The sequence below is a fragment of the Antechinus flavipes genome, chromosome 1 (genome assembly GCF_016432865.1).
Source record: "Antechinus flavipes isolate AdamAnt ecotype Samford, QLD, Australia chromosome 1, AdamAnt_v2, whole genome shotgun sequence".
In the NCBI taxonomy this organism is placed as follows: domain Eukaryota; kingdom Metazoa; phylum Chordata; class Mammalia; order Dasyuromorphia; family Dasyuridae; genus Antechinus; species Antechinus flavipes.
In genome coordinates, this window is record NC_067398.1 from 704,758,567 (window position 1) to 704,778,318 (window position 19,752).

Sequence of the window (19,752 nt, forward strand, 5' to 3'; positions counted from 1 at the left end):
TGGAAGGGAGAGAGTATTCCAACTAAATCCATGAGAAGAAATCATTTGAGAGAAAGGAGCAGAGCCCTAGGCTTCTGTCCTCTCTTCCTTCACTTTGCTTGAGGAGTCTCACTAATCAATCAATCAACCAATCATTAAACATTTATTAAGCACCAGGTATCTGCCAGATACTTTGCTGAGCACTGAGGGTATCAAGAAAGTCAACGATAGCCCCTGTTTTCAAGGAGCTGACAATATAACAGGGAAGACAACATGCAAACATACAGAGCAAGATAAAGAGGCAAGAATGAAGAGAGGGCAAGGGATTGGAATGGAGGGGTTGAGGAAGTTTCCTGTAGAAGGTGGGAGTTTAGTTGGGACTCATGAATTTCAAAGGATCCAGAAGTATTGCTAGCTGCATTATCCCAACGACAGATGTCATTTTCTGCGTTTGCAGCCACCTGATATTGAGGAAAGAATCAAGAGGCTACAAAGAGTCCAACAGAAGAGTTATACTATATTTAAGGGAAATGTATTGAGGATTACATTAAAAGCACTTCAGCACCTGAGAATCACTGCTTCACCACCATTATTTTTCAAGTTTCAACCAACTTTCTGTTGAACTTTATATGTGCCAGAAAGAAAAAGCATTACAAACTTTTCAGGGATGTTTGGTAGCAACTATTCTTTATATATATATATATATATATACATATATATATTTAGCAAACATATATATATATATATATTTAGCAAACCTCTTTTTTTTCCTAATAGCTAGTTAAGTCTGGTTGACCGATAATTAATTGACAATCATGGTAAGAAAAACATCGGTGTGGGCTCATGAGTTGATTAACACTAGACAAACAATTCCACCCTTAATCCCCCCAGCTCCCCTTGGAGACCTGAAGGAGCATAGCTAATTGAGATTTGAGGACCCGGAATAACAGGAGATTTATAGCCAGGGTAGTTACCCCAGAGCATGTTATATCTTAATGGACCCTAAGATTGAGTGAAGTAGCTTTGGGAATATCCTTAAGATGAACACTCTGACACCGGGGGAAAGAAGTCTCAGAACAGATGGATACTACCTCTGCCCAGCCTTAGTTGGCAAAGTATCCCCTGTTCAGTGAGGTTGAACAACCCCTGGGCACTCTATGTTCTTGCAATCTGATAAAGCACCATGAAACACAACTCCAGCCCACACGCGGGCACTAGGGGGAATGGAAGGCATTAGGCAAGATTAGTGCTATCAATTCTGCTCTGTCTCTGGGCTTCTGGATCCCTGGATAGCACAGCCCTTGCAAAATCTCTGCATCCTCCCTTTCTGCTCCATGGGCCCAGCTCTGCTCCCTCCCTCCCTTGATTCATCTTACATGAAAACAGAGCCAGTTTGGTCTCTTCCCTTGTATTTTTCCTCTTCACAATCTCATCATACTAAAGATCATTTTGAATTTTGCTGGAGGTCCAGATGCTGAATGAAATACAGATGGATTGTCTTTCCACCTTTCCACCTGCAAAGAAGGGAGCCAAGCTGGGTCCTGTGGTCTTGAGAGTCCACAGGTAGAGGTTTTCAGATGATGAACAATTGCCAGGGGGAGAATAACAGGTTGATCCAATCCATCTGTAAGAACAAGATGGAATTTGTTGATCCCTTGGGTCTCTTTCCATTCTCTGTCTTGTGATCTTATGAACCTCAAATAATCTTCAATCAACCTGCCATGTACTTGGTTAGTTCTAACTGTGCTAGTTCTAAGATTCTAGTTCAATAACTTCAGTTCAACAAAGATTTATATATTAAGCATCTCCTATGTGCTAGGCACTGTACTAGACACCGAGAATATAAAAGTAAAGGCACTATAGTCCCTCTAATAATATAGCTTACATTCTAAGGAGGAAAGGAAAGAAGAAGAAAAAAGGAAAAAGGAGGAAGAGGAGGAGGAGGAAGGGGAAGTGATATATTCTAATGAATAAATATTAAATATAGATAAATTAATTGAAAGTAATTTCAAGAGGAAAAGAATATTAACCACCGAGGTATGAGATGGGAAGGGACAATTTGAAGAGGTCTTATATAGTAGGTAACACCCAAGTTGTGTTTGGAAGGAAACTAAATATTCTAAGAGGTAGAGAAAAGGAAGGATTGCATTGCAGATATGAAAGACCATCTGGGAAAGGGTGTGGAGGTGGGAAACAATATGGAAACAGAGAAAATAGAGGTTAAATCATTGGATTGAGAATCAGAAATATCTGAGTTCAAATCCTCCTTCAAACATTCATTAGTTGTGTGACCAAGGACAAAGTCACTTAACATCTTAGTTTCCTCATATATAATATGAGGGAATCAGATTCAATTGCCATTAAAGTCCTTTCCAGCTTTCTCTATGATCCTAGGAGCCAATTTGGTTGGAACGGGGAATACATTTAGGAGAAGGCTATAAAGCAAGTCTGGAAAGTTTGGGATAGGGGAAAAAGATTGTGGAAGGCTTTATAAAATCTTGAAGATTTTAATTTAATTCTAAAGGGAATAGGAAACCACTGAAGAATCTTTATTATTATTATTATTAAAGCTTTTTAACTTTCAAAACTTAAAAAAAATAGTGCATGGATAATTTTTCAACATTAACTCTTGCAAACCTTGTGTTCCAATTTTTTCTTATCTTTCTTGCACCCCCTCCTCTACATGGCAAGTAATCCAATATATGTTAAACATGGTAAATATATATATAGTCCAATATATGCACATATATCTATACAGTTATCTTGCTGCACAAGAAAAATCAAATCAAAAAGGAAAGAAAATGAGAAAGAAAATAAAATGAAAATAAAATGCAATGTTCATGAACAACAACAAAAAGAGTGAGAATGTTATATTGTGATCCACACTCAGTTCCCTCAGTCCTCTCTCTGGGTGTAGATGGTTCTCTTTATCACAAGATCATTGGAACTGGCTTGAATCATCTCATGGTTGAAGAGAGTCACATCCATCAGAATTTATCATCGTATAGTCTTGTTGCGGTGTACAATGATTTCCTGGTTCTGCTCACTTTACTTAGCATCAGTTCATGTAAATCTCTCCAGGCCTCTCTGAAATCATCCTGTTGGTCATTTCATAAAGTACAATAATATTCCATAACATTCATATACCAAAACTTATTCAGCCACTCTCCAACAGATGGGCATCCACTCAGTTTCCAATTTCTTGCCACTATGAAAAGGGCTGCCACAAACATTTTTGCATATATGGGTCCCTTTCCCTCTTTTAAGATTTCTTTGGCATAAAACCCAGTAGAAATATTGCTGGATCAAAGGGGATGCACAGTTTGATAGCTCTTTAGGCATAATTCTAAATCACTCTCCAGAATGGTTGGATCCATTTACAATTCCACCAACAATGTATTAGTGTTCCAGTTTTCTCACATCCCCTCCAACATTCATCATTATCTTTTCCTGTCATCTTAGCCAATCTGAAAGGTGTGTAACTACTGAAGATTCTTGAGCAAAAAAGTAATATGGCCAGATCAATTTTAAAGAAGATTATTTTGGCAGCTTTTTGGAAGATTGGAGACTAGAAAGGATTGATGCAGGAAACCCAGTTAGTGGGACTTTGCAATCATATAGTTGAGAAGTGATGGAGGAATGAAACTGATGTGAGAGTTATGGAAATTGGAGAGAATGGTATGAAAGTTAGAAAAGGCAATTCAGGAGATGATGGATAGAGCTCTGAGACAGGAATCAAAAAGACTTCAGTTCAAATCTAGACCTAGACACTTAAATAGCTGAAAAATCAGTAAAAGTTAATATCCCAGAAAAATGACTTCACTTTGCTTCAATTTCCTTAATTGTAAAATGAGAATAATAACAGCACATACTTTGTAGGGTTGTTGTGAGGATCAAATGAACTATTTGCTAAATAGTCACACAGTGTCTGTCACATAGTAAGTGTTTAATAAGTACTTGTTTTCTTCCCTCTTAGATTGCAGTTCCCTGCTATAATGAATTATGCTATAAATACAAAATTGACAAAACTGAACAATTGATTTATTATGGCAAGGCGATATTCATGTCAGGATGTCTCTAGTCAAGGTCATAGCTTCTATAGAAATAGTGAAGTCTGGAGAAGAGACACATTGATGAAACATATTAGTCCTATTAGTCACTGGACATCAGAGAGATTAGGAATGGCTAAGTAAAGGCCAAGGGCCAAAAGCAGCTAGTTGGAAATGTTGATAGTGCCAGATCTGGTGTCAGAAGATTCATATTCCTGAGTTCATTTGTGACTCTGGACAACTTATGTCATTCTGGCTGCCTCAATTTCCTCATCTGTAAAATGAGCTAGAGAAGGAAAGGCCAAACTATCTTGGCCAAGTAAATCCCAAATGAGATCACAAAGAGTCAGAAATGACTGAAAAATAACAGCTACATTTCTAGGCTCTGAGAATAGCAGAGCAATGGATTGTAAATTAGATCATTCATTTTGAAGATGAGGAAGCTGAGGCCTTGAATGACTGGCCCAAAGACCCCATGTGTAGTCACTGGCCGATATGGATGCTCTGCAAATCTAGCTCTCCTGCCATTCTCTGCTCTCTAACCCTGTTTCCACATTTACAAAATGAAAATCCTAATATTTTCACTGTCTGCCTCTTGAGGTGAAGAAGAGAAAAAAACTTTGAGTGATAAAGAAGTGAAAGCTCTTATGAGGAACATTGACCCAAGCACATCTCCTCCTGAAAGCCCATTGGTCCAGGACAGAGCCAGGTCCTGATCGAGGTAACCTTGTGAACATCAGGACCCTTTTATCCAAAATACACCAAGGTGTGGGCTTGGACCCGAGTGATAAAATCATGGCCTGCCAGCAAGCTGTGGAAGAAAGAAATGCAGACTGTTATGTGTGTGATAAAAGTCCCATCAATCACCGCCAGGACCGAGAAACTGCACTAATATCTGGACTACATGATTACACTTTCTCAGACTTTTCTGTCAAACTGATGTGTTCTCGCATACCAAATCACTGGCAGATATAAAACACTGGGAGGCAAAAGAAAGAAAGGGGAGGAGAGAAAACATAAAACAAACCAACAAAACTCTAACCGGTCTACCGTCTAAATAGCTGGATCCTAACAGAAGAGCGTCGCTAATTAATTTCACTGTCCCAAATCCTTTATTGGACATTTGTCCTTTTTTTCAAAAGTATACTTTGAGATATATGCTCCCCCAGTCAGGGCTCAGATTGCTTTTTCACTGACTCTTTTCACTAGAATGCTCTTTCTTCACCTTCAGCTCTTGAAATCCCCAGCTTCTTTTAAGGCTCAATTTGTACCATCTCCTAAATGAAGCTTTTCCTTGCTCTCCTATCCCTATTTGTAAGCGTTCTCTCTCTCTTGTAATTACTTTGTATTTTCTTATCTACTTTCATGTTTTATTCCTTAGTAGGATGTAAGCACCCAGGGAACAGGATTCATTTTGACTTTGCATCTCCAGCACCTAAAGCAGAGCCTGGCAGAGAACAGGTACTTAATAAATGCTTGTTGGATTGAATTGGATTCTGGGAGTCTATAAATACCACTCTATAATACAGTAGTTAAGAGAAACTGACTTAATGATCTAGCAGACATTTATCCTCTTGGTTTTATTGAAGGAGATTGTACTTAATTGGCATTTAAACCAGTTTTTGCCTCTAGAAAAATGTTGAGAGATGATGGCAAATCCCATGTGACAGGACTTGCCCTGAGTTTTATAAATTCCTAGGGAGGGAATCCAGTTTAGAACTGGATGTTTTACTTAGATGTTTACCTAGACTTCTGGTCATTCTTCCCCTCAGCTGAGTTGATAGAACCTCTCATGTTTTGTTAAGTCTGTTTTGTGATTAATTTTTTTCTGGGTGTCTTGCATGGTAAAACTCCCTGAGATTCTTATATTTCCTACCTAAGATTCTTTCCCATCCCACTGGCCCAATTTTAGTTTGAATATTCAATATGTGTTTGTTTAATAAATCAGTCTGAATTTTGGAATCAGAAGAGACACCAAGGACAACTTAGTCTCACCTGTACATAACAAATAATCCCTGCTACTACTGAGCTTACTTATGGTCACCTAACTTCTGCTTAAAGGATTCACATCCTAAAACAATCCATTTTCCTCTTATCTATCTCTAATCTTTTTTAGGAAGTTATATTTTTGTTTTCTTCTGACATCAAGCAATATATTTGTATTCAGTTTCTCTCCTTGCTCTTCAGGGATCAAATGGAATGACTCTAATCCCTTTTCTATTTGACAGTCCTTCAGATACTTGAAGTTGGTCATTCTGAATCTTCCCTTCTCAGGATAAAATTCTCAATTTCTTCAGTGGATCCTTATATCAGATCTTTTGCCATCTTTTTATTGTTGGTCAGTCTTTTTTTTTAAATTATATCCAGTTCTCCATGATCCCACTTTACATTTTCTTGGCAAAGATGTGGGAGTGGTTTTCCATTTCCTTCTCCAGTTCATTTTACAAATGAGGAAACTGAGGCAAACAGGGGGAAGTGACTTGTGCAAGGTCACACAGCTAGTAGGTTTCTGAGGCCAGATTTACACTTAGGAAGATGAATCATAAATTTGTAGATTTAACTTCCTCATTAAAATGTGATCCCCAAAGACTGAACACAATCGTGCTAGTGTGGTCTGATCAGGGTATGGTATCAATCACATATCTAATCCTAGATTTATCCTCTAATTTAAAATGTTGGGCTATTTAACCCTGATATTTGTATTGATAAGAATATACATCTGTTGTTCATTAAAATGTGAATCAGATCTGGAAGCTTCCCTAGGTACGATAGGAAGTCCGTTCAGATTGGCTGGAGGTGGCAGACCACACTCTGTAGGGCCTGTTTATAATTGCTCAATCTGGATACAGAGTGACTGACAGTGGAAGGGAGAGAGTATTCCAACTAAATCCATGAGAAGAAATCATTTGAGAGAAAGGAGCAGAGCCCTAGGCTTCTGTCCTCTCTTCCTTCACTTTGCTTGAGGAGTCTCACTAATCAATCAATCAACCAATCATTAAACATTTATTAAGCACCAGGTATCTGCCAGATACTTTGCTGAGCACTGAGGGTATCAAGAAAGTCAACGATAGCCCCTGTTTTCAAGGAGCTGACAATATAACAGGGAAGACAACATGCAAACATACAGAGCAAGATAAAGAGGCAAGAATGAAGAGAGGGCAAGGGATTGGAATGGAGGGGTTGAGGAGGTTTCCTGTAGAAGGTGGGAGTTTAGTTGGGACTCATGAATTTCAAAGGATCCAGAAGTATTGCTAGCTGCATTATCCCAACGACAGATGTCATTTTCTGCGTTTGCAGCCACCTGATATCGAGGAAAGAATCAAGAGGCTACAAAGAGTCCAACAGAAGAGTTATATTTAAGGGAAATGTGTTGAGGATTACATCAAAAGCACTTCAGCACCTGAGAATCACTGCTTCACCACCATTATTTTTCAAGTTTCAACAAACTTTCTGTTGAACTTTATATGTGCCAGAAAGAAAAAGCATTACAAACTTTTCAGGGATGTTTGGTAGCAACTATTCTTTTTATATATATATATATATTTAGCAAACATATATATATAAATATATATTTAGCAAACATATATATATATATATATATATATATATATATATATATATATATATATATATAGCAAACATATATATATTTAGCAAACATATATATATATATATATATATACATATATATATTTAGCAAACATATATATATATATATATATATACATATTTAGCAAACCTCTTTTTTTCCCCTAATAGCTAGTTAAGTCTGGTTGACCGATAATTAATTGACAATCATGGTAAGAAAAACATCGGTGTGGGCTCATGAGTTGATTAACACTAGACAAACAATTCCACCCTTAATCCCCCCAGCTCCCCTTGGAGACCTGAAGGAGCATAGCTAATTGAGATTTGAGGACCCAGAATAACAGGAGATTTATAGCCAGGGTAGTTACCCCAGAGCATGTTATATCTTAATGGACCCTAAGATTGAGTGAAGTAGCTTTGGGACTATCCTTAAGATGAACACTCTGACACCGGGGGAAAGAAGTCTCAGAACAGATGGATACTACCTCTGCCCAGCCTTAGTTGGCAAAGTATCCCCTGTTCAGTGAGGTTGAACAACCCCTGGGCACTCTATGTTCTTGCAATCTGATAAAGCACCATGAAACACAACTCCAGCCCACACGCGGGCACTAGGGGGAATGGAAGGCATTAGGCAAGATTAGTGCTATCAATTCTGCTCTGTCTCTGGGCTTCTGGATCCCCGGATAGCACAGCCCTTGCAAAATCTCTGCCTCCTCCCTTTCTGCTCCATGGGCCCAGCTCTGCTCCCTCCCTCCCTTGATTCATCTTACATGAAAACAGAGCCAGTTTGGTCTCTTCCCTTTTATTTTTCCTCTTCACAGTCTCATCATACTAAAGATCATTTTGAATTTTGCTGGAGGTCCAGATGCTGAATGAATTACAGATGGATTGTCTTTCCACCTGCAAAGAAGGGAGCCAAGCTGGGTCCTGTGGTCTTGAGAGTCCGCAGGTAGAGGCTTTCAGATGATGAACAATTGCCAGGGGGAGAAAAACAGGTTGATCCAATCCATCTGTAAGAACAAGATGGAATTTGTTGATCCCTTGGGTCTCTTTCCATTCTCTGTCTTGTGATCTTATGAACCTCAAATAATCTTCAATCAACCTGCCATGTACTTGGTTAGTTCTAACTGTGCTAGTTCTAAGATTCTAGTTCAATAACTTCAGTTCAACAAAGATTTATATATTAAGCATCTCCTATGTGCTAGGCACTGTACTAGGCACTGAGAATATAAAAGTAAAGGCACTATAGTCCCTCTAATAATATAGCTTACATTCTAAGGAGGAAAGGAAAGAAGAAGAAAAAAGGAAAAAGGAGGAAGAGGAGGAGGAGGAAGGGGAAGTGATATATTCTAATGAATAAATATTAAATATAGATAAATTAATTGAAAGTAATTTCAAGAGGAAAAGAACATTAACCACCGAGGTATGAGATGGGAAGGGACAATTTGAAGAGGTCTTATATAGTAGGTAACACCCAAGTTGTGTTTGGAAGGAAACTAAATATTCTAAGAGGTAGAGAAAAGGAAGGATTGCATTGCAGATATGAAAGACCATCTGGGAAAGGGTGTGGAGGTGGGAAACAATATGGAAACAGAGAAAATAGAGGTTAAATCATTGGATTGAGAATCAGAAATATCTGAGTTCAAATCCTCCTTCAAACATTCATTAGTTGTGTGACCAAGGACAAAGTCACTTAACATCTTAGTTTCCTCATATATAATATGAGGGAATCAGATTCAATTGCCATTAAAGTCCTTTCCAGCTTTCTCTATGATCCTAGGAGCCAATTTGGTTGGAACGGGGAATACATTTAGGAGAAGGCTATAAAGCAAGTCTGGAAAGTTTGGGATAGGGGAAAAAGATTGTGGAAGGCTTTATAAAATCTTGAAGATTTTAATTTAATTCTAAAGGGAATAGGAAACCACTGAAGAATCTTTATTATTATTATTATTAAAGCTTTTTAACTTTCAAAACTTAAAAAAAATAGTGCATGGATAATTTTTCAACATTAACTCTTGCAAACCTTGTGTTCCAATTTTTTCTTATCTTTCTTGCACCCCCTCCTCTACATGGCAAGTAATCCAATATATGTTAAACATGGTAAATATATATATAGTCCAATATATGCACATATATCTATACAGTTATCTTGCTGCACAAGAAAAATCAAATCAAAAAGGAAAGAAAATGAGAAAGAAAATAAAATGAAAATAAAATGCAATGTTCATGAACAACAACAAAAAGAGTGAGAATGTTATATTGTGATCCACACTCAGTTCCCTCAGTCCTCTCTCTGGGTGTAGATGGTTCTCTTTATCACAAGATCATTGGAACTGGCTTGAATCATCTCATGGTTGAAGAGAGTCACATCCATCAGAATTTATCATCGTATAGTCTTGTTGCGGTGTACAATGATTTCCTGGTTCTGCTCACTTTACTTAGCATCAGTTCATGTAAATCTCTCCAGGCCTCTCTGAAATCATCCTGTTGGTCATTTCATAAAGTACAATAATATTCCATAACATTCATATACCAAAACTTATTCAGCCACTCTCCAACAGATGGGCATCCACTCAGTTTCCAATTTCTTGCCACTATGAAAAGGGCTGCCACAAACATTTTTGCATATATGGGTCCCTTTCCCTCTTTTAAGATTTGTTTGGCATAAAACCCAGTAGAAATATTGCTGGATCAAAGGGGATGCAGAGTTTGATAGCTCTTTAGGCATAATTCTAAATCACTCTCCAGAATGGTTGGATCCATTTACAATTACACCAACAATGTATTAGTGTTCCAGTTTTCTCACATCCCCTCCAACATTCATCATTATCTTTTCCTGTCATCTTAGCCAATCTGAAAGGTGTGTAACTACTGAAGATTCTTGAGCAAAAAAGTAATATGGCCAGATCAATTTTAAAGAAGATTATTTTGGCAGCTTTTTGGAAGATTGGAGACTAGAAAGGATTGATGCAGGAAACCCAGTTAGTGGGACTTTGCAATCATATAGTTGAGAAGTGATGGAGGAATGAAACTGATGTGAGAGTTATGGAAATTGGAGAGAATGGTATGAAAGTTAGAAAAGGCAATTCAGGAGATGATGGATAGAGCTCTGAGACAGGAATCAAAAAGACTTCAGTTCAAATCTAGACCTAGACACTTAAATAGCTGAAAAATCAGTAAAAGTTAATATCCCAGAAAAATGACTTCACTTTGCTTCAATTTCCTTAATTGTAAAATGAGAATAATAACAGCACATACTTTGTAGGGTTGTTGTGAGGATCAAATGAACTATTTGCTAAATAGTCACACAGTGTCTGTCACATAGTAAGTGTTTAATAAGTACTTGTTTTCTTCCCTCTTAGATTGCAGTTCCCTGCTATAATGAATTATGCTATAAATACAAAATTGACAAAACTGAACAATTGATTTATTATGGCAAGGCGATATTCATGTCAGGATGTCTCTAGTCAAGGTCATAGCTTCTATAGAAATAGTGAAGTCTGGAGAAGAGACACATTGATGAAACATATTAGTCCTATTAGTCACTGGACATCAGAGAGATTAGGAATGGCTAAGTAAAGGCCAAGGGCCAAAAGCAGCTAGTTGGAAATGTTGATAGTGCCAGATCTGGTGTCAGAAGATTCATATTCCTGAGTTCATTTGTGACTCTGGACAACTTATGTCATCCTGGCTGCCTCAATTTCCTCATCTGTAAAATGAGCTGGAGAAGGAAAGGCCAAACTATCTTGGCCAAGTAAATCCCAAATGAGGTCACAAAGAGTCAGAAATGACTGAAAAATAACAGCTACATTTCTAGGCTCTGAGAATAGCAGAGCAATGGATTGTAAATTAGATCATTCATTTTGAAGATGAGGAAGCTGAGGCCTTGAATGACTGGCCCAAAGACCCCATGTGTAGTCACTGGCCGATCTGGATGCTCTGCAAATCTAGCTCTCCTGCCATTCTTTGCTCTCTAACCCTGTTTCCACATTTACAAAATGAAAATCCTAATATTTTCACTGTCTGCCTCTTGGGATGAAGAAGAGAAAAATACTTTGAGTGATAAAGAAGTGGAAGCTCTTATGAGGAACATTGAACCCAAGCACATCTCCTGAAAGCCCATTGGTCCAGGACAGAGCCAGGTCCTGATCGAGGTAACCTTGTGAACATCAGGACCCTTTTATCCAAAATACACCAAGGTGTGGGCTTGGACCCGAGTGATAAAATCATGGCCTGCCAGCAAGCTGTGGAAGAAAGAAATGCAGACTGTTATGTGTGTGATAAAAGTCCCATCAATCACCGCCAGGACCGAGAAACTGCACTAATATCTGGACTACATGATTACACTTTCTCAGACTTTTCTGTCAAACTGATGTGTTCTCGCATACCAAATCACTGGCAGATATAAAACACTGGGAGGCAAAAGAAAGAAAGGGGAGGAGAGAAAACATAAAACAAACCAACAAAACTCTAACCGGTCTACCGTCTAAATAGCTGGATCCTAACAGAAGAGCGTCGCTAATTAATTTCACTGTCCCAAATCCTTTATTGGACATTTGTCCTTTTTTTCAAAAGTATACTTTGAGATATATGCTCCCCCAGTCAGGGCTCAGATTGTTTTTTATCAACCAGCTAACTTGGAAGATTTACCAGACACTGGAAATACTTCACTGATCCCCATGGGTCAGGATAAGGAACGTGACATCATGGAAATTGGCCAGTCAACTGGGAATGTTTACCAGCCCACCATGGATAATGTTTTAAGAGTATTCACAATATTTCTCATCCAGTCTTCCATTGGTGGTATATTGCCTATAGATTGGCCCTCTTCTTGCCTTCATATACAGTCAGCATCATGATTTCCAAGTATTACTTCTTAAATTCTAACTTCCATTCTACTGAAATAGATAAATGAAAAACAACTCCTTGGTTTTAATGGAGTGATGTGAGGAAATACTACCTTTGCCCTAAGACACTTCCTTTATAAGCCTGGTACTGGCACAAAGTCATTGCTTTCTATGTGCCATTGACTATTTGCCTTCCTTTTTTCAATATCCTCTCTTTATAATTTGAGAAACTCCACTCAACTGAATTGTATTGCACTGTCCACATGACATTCTCCAAGGTATTTAAGAGGATGCCCAGGGTCTTCTACCCTGAACCAGAGAGTCGCTGATCCCAATAGCTCAAGGTTCAAATCCCTTCTATGACACTTTTCTACCCATGTGGTTTAAGGCTCTGATCTCAGGTCCTTCAATATGTAAGCTTAAGGAATTGATGACCTCTCCCTGAGGTCCCCTCCAACTTTAGATCTATGAGTTATATAAATAGCCAGAGAGGAATTGAATGAGAGCCACAGAGACTAAGGAACCAAATCAGACGTTTGGCTCTTCTAGTTTCCCCTAAATAAAAAAAAGCGGGGCCCACCAGCTGTTCTCCAGTCTCCAAACCATTTGTCAATGTTTTTCCAATGGGTTCAGGGCTGGCCTGCCACCCTGCGCAGGTATTTAATATGGGAAAACTTTAATCACATTTGTTTTCCTGTGTTTTGTCCCTACAACAAATCATTTTCAATGGGAGCCAAGGAATAAAAAAAAGTTGTAGCAAATCTTAGCTGACGGTTTTATCACCCACCTAACATCTCCATGCCCAGGGATGGCTTTGCAGCCATCTGCAAATCATCCTGAGAAAGAGGGGACTGAGATAGATCAAGAGAGAGAGAGAGAGAGAGAGAGAGAGAGAGAGAGAGAGAGAGAGAGAGAGAGACAGGCAGACAGACATACAGACAAAGACAGAGACAGGGACAGAGACAGAGACAGAGAAACTGAGAGAGACAGAGATAGAGACAGGGAAGCCAAGAGACAGAGATAGAGACACAGAGACAGAGACAGAGAGACAGACTGAAAGACAGATAGACAGAGATGGAGACAGAGAGTCAGAGAGTAACAGAGAGACAGAGACAGAGAGTGACAAAGAGAGACAGAGAGAGAGAAAGGTAGAAAAGCCAAATGAGACACAGAGAGAGAAAGTCAAAGAGAGACATTACACAAGTTTAAACTTTTGTCCAAAGGGAAACTTCTGCTCCTTCACTTGAATTGCCATTATAGATGATGATCCCATTATACTCCACCCTGGTCAATCCATATCTGAAGTAGAATAATTAATTCTGGGAGTTATATTATAGGAAAAACACTGATGAATTAATTTGAGTTCATCCACATAAGGGTGACTGAGATGGTGAAGGACCTTGAGTTCATGTCATAAGGGACTGAAACGGAAGACTTATAGATGGTTACTTTGGATAGAAGAAACTTGGAATGGAAGGAAATGATCAAGTGTCAGCTGTGTTGAAATACTAGAAGGAATAAGTATGATGGGAATGTTCATTTGGCATTTAATTATTATTTTCAGATCAACATAGAAATTGTGGAGAGTGGTTGGGAGATATAGCGGATAGCAGCAAGATAGCAGCACTAAAACTGGATTGGCCTTGGTGTCCTGATCAATGTAAAAAATGGTTTGGAAACAGATTCTTCCATTTGGGTTCTTAAGTAATTTGCCCATGGTCACTCAGCTAATTACAGATACCACCACTGCCAGCATTATTATCACTCAGTGAAACTGTTCCATTTTAGGGAAGTTGGTGGGTAAACAGGGCCATCAAATAGCTATGTAAGTCCCTAAATCAGAATCTCTAGTTTTGAGACTATTTTTTGCAGGACTTAGGCATTTTCAAGTTCTTGCTTTTGGAGCCTACACTATCCCTTTTCCCTCTCTCCAAGGAAGAATCAAAGCTCCTCCCCATCCCTAAAAAGAAGAGGCTCCTCTGAGGGAGCAAGTACCCTTGGAAACGAGAACTCATCCTCCAACCATTAATCCAGCTTTGGGGCTTAGTCTCAATTTTTTACAAGTGCAATATCTGGATGTGTGTGCAAATATTAATTTTATATTAAGAAGCACAAGAATTCTCTTTGGAGGATTAACATGTGCATATTTCCCCAAATCCAGAATTACAGAATGTTGAAGGGATTTCTGAGGACATTTGTCAAAGCCACATCTGAACAAGAACCACAACTAAGGCATTATTCATAACTGACTATCCTCTTCTTGAAGACCTCCAGTGCAGGGATAGCCTACTACATCCCAAGGTCAGTCAAGATGCTTTTGGACAATTTATTGGTAGGGAAGTTTCCAAATATCCAGCCTCAGTTTATCTCCCCACAACTTTCACTCATATTTTTAGTTTTGCCTGCTAGAGCCATCAAGGCAAGTCTAATCCCTCTTTCACATAATGATCATTCAAGCTTTTGAGTAAAATTGCTAAACTACTGAGTTTTCTCTTCTCTAGATTAAGCAATCTAATGCTTTTTACTTATCTTCACCTACTACAAAATCCAGACTCTTCACCATGCAAGTTGCCCTCCCAAAGGAAAGCAATAATAACGTCTTTCCTAAACTGTGGAGCCCAGAACCAAATATAAGACTCCTTGTGTGGTCTGAGGACCTTTAAAATCACCAATTCCTTAGTTGTGGACACTATGCTTTCCAATCTGATGATTGTATTATAGAATACTACTATATTCTGATGTGAGAAATGATGAGATGGTTGATTTTAGAAAAACATGGAAAGACTTTTATGAAATAAAGAAGATGAGATGATCAAAACTAAAAGAACATTCTATACAGTAACAGCAATATTGTTTTTAGAAAAACTATAAGTGACTAAGTTACTTTGAGAATTATGAATGCTCAAATTAGCTGCAAAGGACATATGAAAGAAGACGCTCTCTACCTTTAGCAAAAGAAGCAATAACTAGAAGTATACATAGTATGGTTTTAAATATCTTTGTTATGTGTATCTGGCCACTGAACTCAGTGGTTCTGGAGGAAAAAGTGAAGTTGGTGATCTTGCATAACCCTTCCACTCCCTTATTCAAATCCAAATTCATTTACATGTCATGGCATTACATCACTGATGTCATAGTTGTCTTTGAGAATGAAAGATAAACAATAATCTCTGTGAGTAGGAACTGTCCTACTGAGGACCAGGCAATACAGTTTGCTTCCTTTGGCCTCTTGGGGTTCATAGGCTAACTGTCTTTCTCTTCTTTTTTTTTTTCAGCAAACATACATCTATCCATCTTTCTTTTAAAAAAAATTATTTATTTGTATTTTTCCCATTTACACATAAAATGGCATTTTAAAATTATATATGTATGAGTTTTTTATTTAAAACATATTTCCTTATGAATCATGTTGGGAGAGAAAAATCAAAACAAAAAGGAAAAACCTTGAGAGGAAAATAAAACAGAAAAAAGGGAGATAAATGTGGACATAGCATGTATTGATTTGCATTCAGTCTCCATAGTTCTCTCTCTGGATGTTCATGGCATTTTTCCATCCAAAGTTTATTGGAATTATCTTGAATCACTGAACTGCTATGAAGAACCAGGTCTGTCAAAGTTGATCATCGCACAATTTTGTTGTTACTGGTTCTGCTTGTTTTGCTCAGCATCAATTCATATACTTGTCTTTCTAAAAGACCATGTTTTAAAACCAGATCACCCTGGTTCACATCGACTGGCCAACAAAAGGAACTGGGCCATGGCTTCTTGGTCTTGGGAATGTAAATAGTAATTTTTGTTGTTTTGACCAGAAAACCTGAGGATCCTCCTTTCCCAAATTGATTCTTTTTTTTTAACTAACTAAAAAATCATTCTTTGCCTCATTTCTTTCTTACCTAGCCTTAATAAATGAATGCACTATTGCCTCAGTCAAACTGAGACCTGTTAAAGATCTTTGTTTTAAAAGGTTAAGATCTACCATTGTATCCAGGGCCATCTCAGGTCATCCTGATCTAAAATTTGGCCCCTGGATCCAGGTGGTTCTGGAGGAGAAAGTGCAAGATCCCCAGCTCTCATTCAGTCAAAGCTAATTCACTTGCAGGTTTGCAGGCTTGGGCAGCATTTCCTGGATGTCATGGTCGTTTTCAAGAATGAAGGACAAACAACACAACAACAGAACAACAACAACAACACACCTTTCTCTCCCTCTCCCTCTCCTCTCCCTTTCTTCTTCTCTCTTTTTCTCTCTCTCCCTGTCCTCCCCCTCCCTCCCTCCCTCTCTATCTCTCCCTCTCCCTCCCTCTTTTCTTCCCTCTCTCTCTCTTTCCCTCCCTCTCTCCCTCTTTCCTTCCCCCTCTCTCTTTTTCTCTCTCTCCCTTTCTCCCCCCTTTCTCTCCTCCCTATTTCTCTCTGTGTGTCTTTGTTTTTGTCTCTGTCTATTTGTCTGTCTATCTCTCTGCTTCTTCTCTTCTCTCTCTGTCTCTGTCTCTCTGTTTCAATCTCTTTCATTTTGGCTCTCTGTCTCTCTCCCTCTGTCTCCATTTCTCTCTCTCTCTCTCTCTCTCTCTCTCTCTCTCTCTCTCTCTCTCTCTCTCTCTCTCTCTCTCTGTAGGTGTGTGAAATGGGACTTTCTCTACTGTGAGATGAAAAGGGAGGGAGATAGTTCCAAACTTAAAATACATCAAAAAAATTAAATTAAATTAAAAAGATTACATTGGTTTGCTTCATGCATTATTGATGTATACTTCTTTGTGCATTAACCTAAGGAGTATAATCAGAGTATCTGTATGTAATTAGAGTATATGGAGATAATTTAGCCTTGTGGCCCTGTGTGAATGGAATTCTACATGGAATAAATGTAGAATTCATGCGACTTTTAGTTTGAGGATGTCCATATCTAAGAAATACCAAACCTTTAATGTTTCAATAAGTCCAAGCCAGAGTCTTTATTTCCCTGTCTCCTCTCCTCTCACCTCCAAAAATCTTCTCCTTATTTTATCTTCTCTCTTCAATATTTTCCTTTTTATGTCACCCTTTGCTTCTCTTCCTTCTTTCAAATTATAATTATCATGTATGTTTACAACTTTGCAGAGATAGAGGGGATCTCAGAGGTCCTTCTTCATCATCTCTTATCCCCTTAAATCCTACAATTGGCTTTTTATTATTCACTCCATCTCAAAAAAGTCTTTTCGGTCTATCTTCTTTCCAACCTATACCTGCAAAAGAATTATGGATCTCTTCTACAGGGCACATAATAAGTGGTCACCTAGACTTTGCTTGAAAACTTTCATGCTTGGGATCCCATTGTCATCCAAGGAACTACATTTCTCTTTTGGATAATTCCATTGGTTAGGGAAATGTTCATTACATATAACACAAATATATCCCTCTTCAATATCTGCCTACTGCTTCAAACATTGTCCCCTGGGGCCAAGAAGAATAAATCAAATATGTCTTTCATATGACAGGACCCCAATATTGAGAATGTTGTCATACTGGTCTTGATGCCAGTTATAAATACTTAATGCAGCCCATTGGAGGATTTTTGCTTTGTCCCAAATCCAGAATTTTGGTGATTGTCCAGAATGAATCAAGGGGAATCAATAAAATTGATATTGTAAAAATGGGTTCTTGATATGGGGTAGTTGGATTTTTAAAAAGAGTTATTATATTTTATTACAATTAGTTTCCCTTTGTAATTGTGTGGGCTTTATTTTATATATTTTAAAATGCTGAGAAGAGATCTAAAAGCTTCACTAGGTTATCAAAAGGGTTCATGAAACACCCTCAAAAGGTTAAGAACATTATTTGGGATGGAAAGATGGCCCAGATCTATTATGATGAAATCAAGAGATATAAATGTAAGGTGTAAAGTCTTACGCTTTTATTTAAAAGCCAGTTTCTCAACTTGAAAAGTTAGAACTAGAAAGTGATTCCTTTGAAAAAAAGATCTAGAAGTTGTCTTGGTTTTTTGGGATTGGTGTTTTTTTTTTTTGGCAAACTTTACAAGCTCAATAACATCCAATAATGTGATATGACAGGCCAAAAAAAACAATTAAATTTTAGGTACTATTAAAAGTTGCAAGGCATTGATAATGAGAGGTCTTACAGACTTTTCATTCTCTGCCCTGATCAGAACAAATCTAGAGTGTTGTGTTCAGTTTTGGGAGCCATGATTTATGAAAAATATTGAGAAAGTAGAGGATTGCCAGAGGAGAGAGATCAGAACAATTAGCACATTGGAGATCATGCCATATTTAAAAATTGGTCAAAAGAACTTGAAATGTTTAACAAGAAGATAAGACTTAATCTCCTAAATTTTCTGGATGTCTCCTTTTGGATGCCCCATAGACACGCCAAACACATATCCATAATGGAATCTATTATCTTTTCCCCCTTAAACACACTGTACTAACTTCCCTACTTCTGTTCAAACTACCACTTTTTTGCCTGTTATCCAGATTCACAATCTCAGAGTCATCCTAAAATCTAAAAAATCTAAAAAATACCTCTTTAGTTCTAATAATCTGCTATATCTTATCCATCCAACCTCAACAAAATCATTTGCATTTGAGTCTAACATTTGTTTTTATGCATCAGGCATGGTGCTAAGTCCTAAGGATGCAAAAAGGGGCAAAAGATGGTCCCTGAACATAAGGAATTCATGATGTATTGGGAAAACAATAACAACAACAACAGTAAAAAAAAAAAAAAACCTCTAATATGCACAAACATGCAATATACAGGACATTTAAGAATTAATTGTGAGAAGAAGGCATCAAAACTAAGAGGGATGGAGAAGAGTTTATGATGGAAGATGGGTTTTAAATTAAGATTAAAGGAAGCCAAGGAAGGCAGTAAGCTGAAATGAGGAGAGAAGGCATTCCAGACATGAGGGACAGCCAGACAAAATTTGGAGGGAAAAGATGAACTGTCTTATTTATGGAACAAGGAGACCACTGTTACTGGTTCAAAGGGTATGTATTGTGAGTAAGATGAAAGAAGATTAGAAATTGAGAATATTTAGATTATGAAGGCTTTAAATGCTAGAGCACTTTATATTTGATACTGGAGGAAATAGGGAGCTACTAGAGTTTATTGAGTAGAGGAATGACATGATCAGGCTTGTATTTTAGAAAAATTATATTAGTGGTTGAATGGAAGATATATTAGAGTAAGGAATATTTATTCAGCTATTTATTACAATAGCCCAGGCAGAAGATGATGAGGACCTGTACCTGAGTTGTGGCAGTGTCAGGGGAGAAAATGGGACATATTAGATGGATTAGACC